This window comes from Eulemur rufifrons, chromosome 29, assembly GCF_041146395.1.
Source record: "Eulemur rufifrons isolate Redbay chromosome 29, OSU_ERuf_1, whole genome shotgun sequence".
NCBI classification, from domain to species: Eukaryota; Metazoa; Chordata; class Mammalia; order Primates; family Lemuridae; genus Eulemur; species Eulemur rufifrons.
The window spans coordinates 25,197,738-25,209,807 of NC_091011.1; positions in this window are offsets into that span (position 1 = coordinate 25,197,738).

A 12,070-nucleotide genomic window follows, 5' to 3' on the forward strand; every position below is an offset into this window, starting at 1 on the left:
TTTCTGATGAAGTTTTATGGCAATCCTGTTTTTCACCCAATGGTTGGCTTTTTGTTTTCATTTTTTTTTTTTTTTTTGCATTTCAACTGCTTTGTCATTTTTCTAGTTTATTTTTTTTAAGTGTACAATTTGGTGGGTTTTAGTATATTTACAATGTTGTGTAATGATCACCATTGTTTCCAAAACATTGTCATCATTGAAAAATAAAGCCCATATCCATTAGCAGTCATTCCCCATTCCTGCCCCCCAGTCCCTGACCACCATTAATCTACTTTGTCTCTATAGATTTGTCAATTCTAAACTTTTCATTTAATGAAACCATACAATATGTGGTTGTTTGTATCTGACTTCTTTCTCTTAGCATATTTTCAAGGTTCATACATGTTGTGGTATATACCAGTAATGCACTCCTTTTTATTGTTCAGTAATGTTCCATTGTATGGACATACAACATTGTGTTTATCTATGCATCAATTGATGGACATTTGGGTTGTTTCCACTTTCTTTGTTTGTTATGAATAATACTGCTATGAACATTTGTGTAAAAGTTTTTGCATAAGCATATATTTTTAATTCTTACTCATATTTTTCATATTTCAATTCAATACCTAGGACTAGAACTGCCAGGTCATTTTAACTTTATGTTTGACATTTGGAGGAACTGCCAAACTGTTCAAAGTGGCTGTAACATCTTACATTCCCACCATCAATGTGTGGGGATTGCAGTTTCTCCACATTCTTGCTAACACTTGTTACTGTCGGTTTTTTGTTTTTGTTTTTCTAATTATAGCCATCCTAGTGGGTATGAAGTGGTATCTCATTGTGGTTTTGATTTGCATTTTCTGAATAGCTAATAATGTTGAACATCTTTTCATGTATTTGTTGGCCATTTGTACATCTTCTTTGGAGAAATGTCTGTTCAAATTCTTTGCCCCTTTTAAAATTAGATTCTTTGTCCTTCTATTGTTGAGTTGCAAGAGTTCTTTTTATCCTGGATACAAGTCCTTTATCAGATACGTGATTTACAAACATTTTCTCCCACTCTGTGACTGTCTTTTTGTTTTCTTGATGGTGTCCTTTGAAATACAAAATTTTTAGTTTCAGCCGGGCGCGGTGGCTCACGCCTGTAATCCTAGCACTCTGGGAGGCCGAGGTGGGCGGATCGTTTGAGCTCAGGAGTTCGAGACCAGCCTGAGCAAGAGCGAGACCCCATCTCTACTAAAAATAGAAAGAAATTATATAGATAGTAAAAATATATAGAGAAAAAATTAGCCGGGCATGGTGGCACATGCCTGTAGTCCCAGCTACTCGGGAGGCTGAGACAGGAGGATCCCTTGAGCTCAGGAGTTTGAGGTTGCTGTGAGCTAGGCTGACGCCACGGCACTCACTCTAGCCTGGGCAACAGAGTGAGACTCTGTCTCAAAAAAAAAAAAAAAAAAAAAAAAATTTTTAATTTCAATGATGTCTAATTTATCTGTTTTGTTGTTGCTGCTTATGCTTTTGTGGTCAAATCTCAAAAGCTATTGCCTGATGTAAGAATATAAATATTTATTTCTATTTTTTAAAGGTTTTGTACTTTTAATTCTTACATTTAAGTCTTTAACACATTTTAAGTTAAATTTTATATATGGTATGAGGTGGGGGTTCAACTTCCTTCTCTTGCATGTGGACATCCAGTTGTCCCAGCACTATTTGTCAAAAAGACTATTATTTCCCTCATTGAATTATCTTGGTACCTGATACGGTTCGAATATTTGCCCCCTCCAAATCTCACGCTGAAATTTGATCTCCAAGTCGGAGGTGGGGCTGAGTGGGAGATGTTTTGCTGGTTGTTTACAAGAGCATGGGTACTCCCTTCTCCCTCTCTCTCTCTCTCTCTCTCATTCCCTCTTGTGCCATGTGACATGCCTGCTCCCCCTATACTTTTGCCTTGATTGTAAGCTTCCTGAGGCAAATGCTGGTGCCATGATTCTTGTAGTCTGCAGATAGTCCACAGAAGCCAGGGATGCTGCTAAATATCCTACAATATACAGGATGCCCCCCTCAAAAAATAATTATCTGGCTCAAAATATCAACAGTGCAAAGTTGAAAAACCCTGGATTAAAGGAATAGCTTCCAAAAATATTCTCTTCTCTCACTGGCACCTGAGCCACTCTCCTCAACTCTGCAGGGTTTTAAAGGAGTGTGGACTGAAGCTCAGGGAATGAGTTCTCGGCCCACAGTGGACAAGAGATGGTGTCGTAGGCCCTGGGTCAGCAACTGCACGAACAATTGGACCAAGTAGCGCACAATCTTCAGCACAGCAGAGATCAGCGCTTGTCACACATTCCTTTCTCCCCACCCCACCCACTCCACCCCCGCAGCTGCCGCGGGTCCCCAGGGCCATGTGTGATCATTACTATGGCACCAACAGAGGATATTAGGTTTTGTGGAGCCTGATGCTTATATGTCTGGCGGGGGAGCTCTTTGAGAAAAACAATACAGCATAAGATACAGGGCCTGGCTAGGGACTTGTGCAAGTGAGGGGCCTGAAACTGACGTGTCATTAGCTTTAGGGTAAATCTGCCTCCGAGCAGAAGTGGTACAGAGTACAGTGGGACCATCTGTAAATGGCCTCATTTTTCTTGCTTTTCTGCAGAACACTTTGGCTAATTTGCATTAAGGAAAATATAAGCAGCAGGGTGTGTTTTATTTTCTTACTCTTTTTTTTTTTTTTTAACTTCTTCTTTCATGAAAACAATCTAAAGTTCTGCAGTTTGGCTAAAGACCATCTAAAAGTCCGTATGTAGGAAGCAGTTGTAGGGAGATAAACAACAGCTCTAGACACTTAAAAGCAGGTGCTAAGTGGTTAGTCAGTACAACAAATGGCTTTTATGATATATACTTCCAAATGTTGCACGATGAATTTAGTACTTAAGAAGTAGGCTTTGTAGATACAAATGAATCAGGTAACCCATATTGCAATAAAAGCAGTGAAATATAAATTTTTATAGTCTGAAGCATTATTTCACATTATGTAGCACTTTGTAGCTACTGATTGTTTTCTAACCTCCACTTATTTCTTTCAATGGTTTGGTGAGGCCAGTTCTGGTGGGTACTAGCGTCATTTCAAAGGTGGGAGAAAAAAACAGAGACCACCAAAAATGATCCCAAGGGCAGGAAGAGACAAATGCTATAGGAAGACAGACTCAGAGGAGCAGGAATATTGGAGAAATGGAAAGGAAGACATAGCAGATATGGCTGCAGTTGTGACCATCCCAGAAACCTAAATTTTTAGGCTGTGGCAAGGAGGTATCTTTTGGTGTTTGAGAATGTCAGAATCAGTGAAAGAACATATTACTTGCCTCACTTAGAAATAAGCACATGGAACGTGGGGAGGTAATATTTGGCCAAATTTACAAATGACCAGGCCATAACTAACTACCAAGAGAGTGCAGAATTCTGTCGGTCAATGTCAGAGAGGAAACCCAGGCCCTCTGGTTGCAAATTTCCTTAGTGCCATTGTCCCACGAGGAGTACAGTGTGGGCAGCCAGTGAGCCTGGGTTAGGACCTTATACATATGTCACATCTGTCTCACTGACTGGTCAGATCTTAGTGGCTTTCTGTAAACCACTGAATTGCTGCATGGTCAATTCAGAACCAACTGAAGCATTTAGACTCAGTCTAGGCAGCTGAAATCCCAGCATTATAGTTATTCACGTTTAGAAAGTAATAATGGCTGGCACTTAGTACTCACTAAGCACCAGGCCCTCCTAAGCACTTATAGACCTTAACTTATTTAATCTTCACAGCAACCCTGTAGGACAAGTGCTTATGTGTCAGATGGAAAAACTGAGGCCCAGAGGAGTTAAGTAACATGCCCAAGGTCACACAGCTAGTAAATAGCAGAGTCTGGATTTCAACCTTAGGCAGTCTGGCTCCAGAGCCTGTGCTGTAATTGCTTCCCCTCTATTAAAGCCTTAGTAGGAGCCTTTCAAATGCTTTCTCATTTTATTATTTATTGAAATGCTTATTGAAATGTCAATGAACATTTCAATATTTCAATAGCATTATAAAAATGGACAATGAGTAAGCTATTTTTAAAGATAGGAGAACAATCCCTAGACTCTTGTCTCCAGGATTACCCACATGCTATTGATAAGGAAAACCCCCAACTATTACTTAGCACAGCAGCCACCTGAGACCCCCACCCCTCACGGAAGACCCACATCAGCATAATACTAACCGAACACCTGGCCCATCAACTAATCTATTACCTGGCACATCAGCATAACACTAACCCTATTACCTGGAGCATCAACATAATACTAACCTATTACCTGACACATCAACTAATCTATTACCTGGTGGGCATTAGTCACCTGAGACCCCACCCCTTGGATCACCCCAACTTAATAAAAGTGGGAAAAATTGGGTAGACGGGGCTCAGAATTTGGTGTCGAGACCCCTCTGAGCCTGCTGGCGAATAAACCTTGATTCTCCGACTCTCTGTGTGCTGCTTCTCCGTGTGCCTCTCGGTTTGTCCTCGGGACCACTCGCTGTAACACTTGCTGTAACACTATATGTACTCCTTTTGTGTTTCTAAATTGCTTTGCAACTTATTTTGCTTGTTATTTTCTTAGTTATACTTAGGGTGTTCCTGGGGCAAGTGCAGGAAACATATCTGCTTTCCTCTGTTGATTTGTGACATGCTTGAGACAGGGACTTTAAAAAAAAACAACAAACTTTTATTCCCTAGAGTGTCTAACACAATGACTTGCACAGGTAGGCATTTAATAGATGTTCATGGAATTAATGGTGTCTCAGTCCATTTGGGCTGCTATAACAGAATGCCAAAGACTGAGTAGCTTATAAATAACATTTTACATTTATTTCTCATAGTCCTGGAGGCTGGGAAGTCTAAGATCAAGACACCAGAAGAACTGGTGTCTAGTGAGTTCCCACGTTTTGGTTCATAGATGGCGTCTTCTCACTCTGTCCTCAGATGGAGGAAGGAAGGGGCAAGAGAACTCTCTGGGGTCTCTTTTATATGGTCAGTTATCCCATTCACAAGGATCTGCCCTCATAACTTAATCACCTCCCAAAGGCCATACCTGCTAATATCATCACCTTGGGCATTAGGTTTCAACGTACATATTTTGGGGGCACACAAACATTCAGTCAAATGGAATTGGGGTAAATGCAGTCCAGGCAATAGGTTGTTTCTAATTTGAGGATTAAAAGATCATTCTGTAGCAACATCATCCAATGGAACTTTTGGCAATGAAGGAATTGTTCTATATCTGTGCTGTCTAATGTGGTAACTGTAAGGTTTTTTGGATTGGCCGGTGCCAGAGAAAGAAAGACGAACAGAGTTGAAAGGGATAAGTAAAGAGGCTTTATTGGAGCGCTCCTGGGTGAAGGTAACGGGTCCCAAGAGAGGGGGGCCCGGGCGAGGTTCTCGGGTCCCAGGAGAGGGAGAGAGAGAGAGAGAGAGAGAGAGAGATACCGGAGAAGTAGCATGGCCCAGAAGTCTGACTGGGTTTATATATATTTTTAGGGCTGGGGAATGGGGGTCTCTTCGGCGGGAAGATTTCAGCATGAAGAGTGAGGAATTTCTTTGTTGCAGTTTAGGGCAGGTATTGAGAAATAGGAGGGGCCGGTGGTATGTGTGGACTCTAGGAACCGAGACCCTTATCAGGGTAACCATCCAGGTGTGGTCATCCTTTAACTTAGCTGGGCCTTGCAGGCATTGTTCTCGGCAGGTCTCGTGGGCTTCTTTTTTTCCATTAGGGAGGGGAGGGGTGCCCGCCACCAGGCTTACAGTAGCCACTTGAAATGTGGCTAATATGACTGAAGAACTTAATATTTAATTTTATCTAATTTTAATTACCTTAAATTTAAACTTAAATAGCCACAGCTTTATAGTATTTGTTTTTTAATCAAATAAATTATTTCAGGTCCATGTACCTAAAACCATTGCCTGAGAGTCAGTCTTCATCAAAGTCAAGGACCCAGTCCTAGCAATCATAGAAAAGAGGTAAAAGAGAGTGAATTATATTACCTTCTAAATGGTTCTACGCTATTGTGTATTCAGAGTTCACAATGGCTAAGGGGATACTCTAAAACTGAGTTGCTGGCCATGACAAAGGAGGTCAGACATGCCTCATGATACCCCCTCCCTTCTTGTAGCTATCCTTTGTAACTCACCAACAGGCCTAAGGCTCTGCAAGACAAACCTGCAGGTCCTTATTTACATAATAAATCACTGAGTCTGGGTATGTGTCCTTGACTTGTCTCTGATTAATAGACTTCCTTATCTTAACTGAAAACATTCCAAGCCTTTAGACAAAGCTTCATTTCTTCTATCAATTACAAATCAGAGTCTTTAAACCCACCTATAACCTGTAACCCAACCCCCCCACCCCCCACTTGGAAATGTCCCACTTTTTCCGGCCAAACCAATGTATGCATTCCATGTATTTATTTATTGATTTATGACTTTACATGTAATTCTTATCTCCTAAAATGTATAAAACCAAACTGTAGCCCAACCACTGTGAGTCCACTTGCTCAAGGCTTTTTGGGTGTGGCTCCACGCCATGGTCCTCAAATTTGGCTCAGAATAAACCTCCTTAAATTATTTTACAGAATTTGGCTTCTTTTCCATTGATAAGATAAATCAAGGTCCAGGACAATGTGAATATCATGGTAACCCTTGATTACAAAGGATATGTATGCACACAGGCCTTTATATTTCTGGAAGGCAAAACAAAAATTAGTGATTGCCTCTAGGGAGGAGCACACTGGGGAGGGAGTGGTCAGAGTTAGAAGATTTACCTTTTCACTGTGTGCTTCTCCAAACTGTAATGCATTTTTAGATTTGTCACTCAATGGGGGAGAAGATAAACAAATGGTACTAAGCTCTATTGGCATTTTGCAGGTGTGTTGCTCTGAACTTCAGGAGAGAGTAGGTAAATTTCCCTGACATGAACAATTAGCTGCTGGGTGTGAGAACTGCTAATGCGAGCCCCAAAGTAGCCAGACTTGAAGGTCAGACGGAAGCTGAGAAAAAGAGCCCCAAGGTCATTATGAAAAAAATAGACACTAACTCCATACCCAGAATTAGACCGTTTAAAGAAGAGATGGCACTTCTTTCCCAGAAGTATGCTAAAAAGAAATGTCAGGAGGGGATTTTTGTTTTGGTAGCCAGGAACCTAGAATAGGAAGCCTAAGAAGACGATGAGGCTACAGCTAATTATGAAGTGTGAACTGCAGAAGAAAGGAAACAGTTATCACCCAAGGCAGCCAACTGTCCCTTGCAGGCCTGCAGGCCTGGCTCTCAGCAGGGACTGTGCCCCGTCTCTGCAGTGAGGCACCTCCACTCACCACTTTATATTTCTAGAAGGCAAAACAAAAATGAGTAATAGCGATTGTCTCCGGGGAGGAGGACACTGGGGAGGAAGTGGTCCCTGGAGGACCCTGACCAACATTGCCCCAGGAGGGAGCAATGATAGGAGTTAGCTGGGAAAAGCTGAAAGAATGCATTTTCGGTTTAGGTTTGAGGACGGAGAAACAATTGTAAAGCCTGATATCAGTTAGGGAAGTATAGGTGAAGACCCTGCCCATGGGATCTAGGGCTTCTCAAAGCAAATGAGAAAAAGAAGCTACCAGGTCCTCAAGAGCAGGTGTCCCCAACCTATGGTGAGTTATATAATTATTTCATTACATATTACAATGTCATAATAATAGAAATAAAGTGCACAGTAAACGTAATGCACTTGAATCATCTCAAAACAATGCCCCCTGCCCCACCCCTGTGGAAAAATTGTCTTCCATGAAAACGGTCCCTGGTGCCAAAAAGGTTGGGGACCCTGCTCAAGACCACACTAAAGCACAGTTGCTTAACATTTGAATCACTTACTCTTTCTAAACCTCAGTTTACTTATCTGTAGGATGGGAATAAATAATGGTATCTACCTCTGCGGTGAGGGCTAACCAAGCTCCACCTGAGCATGTCTGGAGATGACAGGAGTAGGGACAGTGTTAGGTGACCTGTGCTGCTGGGACCCCTTGCCCGTGTGCCCACGTCCCATGCTTGGCAAGCACTCTGGCACTTGCTATCTTACTTAGGGCTCTTGTGGGCTTGGTACTCATTATCTTACTTGCTGTGGGCGTCTCTAAGTGCCGTTAGCACTGTTAGTTCCCTTAATCTCCATGACGGCCCTGTATGGTAGGCTTGTTATTGTCCCCATTTTACAGATGGAGAAACTGAAGTACAGAGCCCTCAAGCAGCTTGGCTAGGTTATCTGGGAATTCAGTAGCAGAGGCAGGACTTGACCCCAAGCAATTTGGCATTACAGGTCGAGTGCTTAAGCACTAAGCCATACACTTCTTATAGTAAATGGGGAAAAAAATGGTAGTTGTGGTTGTGGTGATGATGACTGCAATGTAAATGTACCATTATTTATTCCCATCTTACAGATAAATTAACTGAAGTTTATAAGGATTCAGCGATTTAAATGTTAAGTAACTGTGCTTTTGTGACCTAGTGAGTGGGGCTCACATACCCCTATCAGAGGGATTCAGACAAATGTCACTAGGCCACCTGCTTCAGTGACAGCTCCTGTGTGGCTGGTGGGTGCCAGAGAAAAGGGACCGCCCGAGCATGTCTGGAGATGACAGGACCAGGGACAGTGCAAGGTGGCCTGTGCTGCTGTGACTTCTTGTCCGTGTGCCCAGGGTCGAGGAGGCCTGGGTGGGCTTGGTGTGGCTCCAGGGCAGGGCTCAGAGCAGAGTGGCACCCTGATAGTACAGGAGCCCCTGGATTTTCCAGTTGGGGCTGCATGGGACAGACATTGACAGTGACAGCAATGGAAGCCATTATAGGGCTCTCAGCAATACCCAGTCTCATTTGGAAAAGCAGAAGGAGACTGTGGGAGTGAGGACACAGAATACAAGCTTCATCCCGCACGAGCACTGTAGTGCACACCTAGCATGGTGGTCTGGGGAAACACCTGCCGTACCTCTCGCTGAAGTCTACGACACACCAAAGCAGCTCTTTGAGTTAAATGTAGTTTGAAAACCTGGCTCCCACTTAGCTTAAGAAACCCCAGGAGAGTGAAAAGTTTATAAGCTACATGATTACTAAAATGACTATAGTATTAAGGGATATAGCTCAGATAATTAATTTAATAACTGGTAGAGCACAGAAAATGTTCTTGTTTTGGAAATGGGCTCATTTATTTGCCAAGCAGGTAGATCACACCTGTTTAAGTTCAAACTCATTTCTTCTTTTTTCTCCCCCCCCCCCTTGAATCTTGAGTTTCCTTTAGTTTTTGTTTATCTAAAAATTGCTTTTGGTAGGTTGTACTTTACAAACTACCATATTTCAAAATACTGCATATTTCAGTATGCAGTTGACCTGTTTTGGTTTCTGTAAACATTTTATATTGGTAAACACTTCATTTTTATCAATCACGTGATGATTTGGGGGAACAAAATAAAATAGGGGAAAAATGGAGTGGGGGATAGAGATGGCGTGGGAGTAATGTCTGCCACAGTGAGGATTTTTGTTGTTCCTTTCATAACTGCGTTGATCTTTCCACTGGGGGTGGTGTTGGGGTGGGGAAAGGGAGCTGGAAAACCATGCCTAGTCCAAGGCCAGGTGGGAAAAGGCAGATGCAGTGAGAACGTGTCTATGGGCTGATTACAGAGTTTTTTACACCTGTCAAAAGATTTTGACATTTAGTTTCAGGAAGCTTGATTAATTCACCAAGTAGGCCAGCAAGACTCTAGTGTAAACGGCAGGAGGAAGTCTCGTATTTGTTCCAACATATTGCCACGGACCTCTCCTTCCTGCTATGACAACAGGCTGAGAGCTCTGTTGTGATGACCCTCAGACCTCAACCTTTGATTCCACCCTGTGGAGTTCCCGATACTATCTGGGAGTAGAAGGACTTGCCCTGCCGCCCTGCCACCCAGCCTCTGGCTCCCTAGCTGATAATTCGGCTTGGCAGAGCCTTTAAAGCTTAGTCTTTTATGATCCAGGTCAGGGAGTCTGAATGAGCTGTACACATTCCTGCTATATAGGGTTCTGTTCAAAGTCAATTGCAAAATGTTGAACAAATCAAATGGAGGATTACATTGAACGAATATTTAGAATACCAGAATTGCATTCGACTATAAGTAATAGAAACCCGAGAAACAGTGGTTTAAATGAATAGGAATTTATTTTTCTCCCATGGAATGAGAATTCCAGAAGTAGGCAGTCCAGGGCTGATAGAGCAGTTCCAGTTCATCATCCTACAGTGTGGTCCTCACCCTCATGTTCATAGGATAGCTACTGTAGCTCCAGCTATCACGTAGTGCTCTCGGAAACAGAAAGGAAGATGGGTCAAGCATAAACAGTGCCCAGCAGTTGAATCAGTATGCTCTTTAAGAAGTTTTCCTAGGAGCCCCATCCAACAACTTGCACTTACATTTCAATGACCAGAACTCAGTCATATTGCCACCCTTATCTGCAAGGAAAGCTGGAAAATGTTGGATTTAAATTGGACACATTGCTTCCCCTGACAGAACCTGTTACTAAGAAGCAAGATGAGAATAGATATTGAATAGGTACCTAGAAGTCTCTGCCACAAGCTGTCTTCAAATGGATGAAAATGTGAAAATATGAGTTGCTGAAAGTGGCCAAATGTAACATGGCAGGAAAAAGTTCATAGAAAAAGTCAGAAATTCTTGAGCTCTGATCTTTAGCTCCCAAAGACTGGCAGATAATACTGACTGATAATAATACCACTAATCTAGCATATATGACAAACCTACACAATGGGAGGTGAAAGACATTGCCCCTGGGAACACAGAAACCAATTCATGAGGTTGCTACACCCTACTCCAAGGATGGAACCCGTGAAAGACAACATAGGAATATATTATAGGTCCTATTTGAATGAACATGCACAGTTTTGACAGTTTGCATGCTTTGCCTTTTAGTAAATACATATATTTAAATGAGAATATTATGTCAATTAAATTTATATCAACTCGCTCCTCCATCTTCAAGTAAATACTTCATGCTTAACAAGCTGGTGCCACTGGTTAATTAAGTCCAATGTAATAAATTTTTTAGATGATGGAAACATTCTTTTAAGCAACAATTAATAAAAAATTAATCAGTAATAATGGAAATCATACTAAATCTTACTGCTTGTTTCATCAACATATATTAAATAATTTAACATAATGGAGAGTTTTTTGTTTTGTGTTTAATTGACACATTGCCCATAATTTGGGGGTGCAGTGTGGTGTTTCAATACCTGCATACACTGTATATAAATAAATTCAAGGTATTTAGCATCTATCACCTCCTACATTTATCATTTCTTTGTGCTGAGAACATTCAAAATTCTTTCTTCTAGCTATTTTGAGATATACAATATTGTCAACCATGGTCATGCTACTGTGCAACAGAACACCAGAACTTGTTCCTCCTAACTAACTATAACTTTGTACCCATTGATCAGTCTCTCCCTATCCTCCCCAGCCTCTGGTAACCCTTATTCTACTCTCTACGTCTATGAAATCAACTTTTTTAGATTTCCCATATAAGTGAGAACATGTGCTTGTGACTTTCTGTGCCTGGCTTATTTCTTTCTCTTAACATAATGTCCTCCAAGTTCATCCATTTTGTTGCAAATGATAGAATTTCATTCTTTTTTATGGCTGAATGGTATTCCATTATGTATACATACCACATATTCTTTATCGATTCATCTGCTGATGGACATTTATCAAAAGTGTTCAACATCATTAATCATCAGGGAAATGAAAATCAAAACCATAATGAGATACCACCTCACTCCAATTAGAATGACTATTATCAAAAAGACAAGAAACAACAAGTGCTGGTATGGATGTGAAGGGGAACTCTATACCCTGTCACTGGGAACGTAAATTAGTACAGCCATTACAGAGAACAGTATGGAAGTTCCTCAAAGAATTAAAAATAGAACTACTGTATGATCCAGCAATTCCACTCCTGGATATATATCCAAAGGAAATGAAATTACTATGTTGAAGAGATATGTG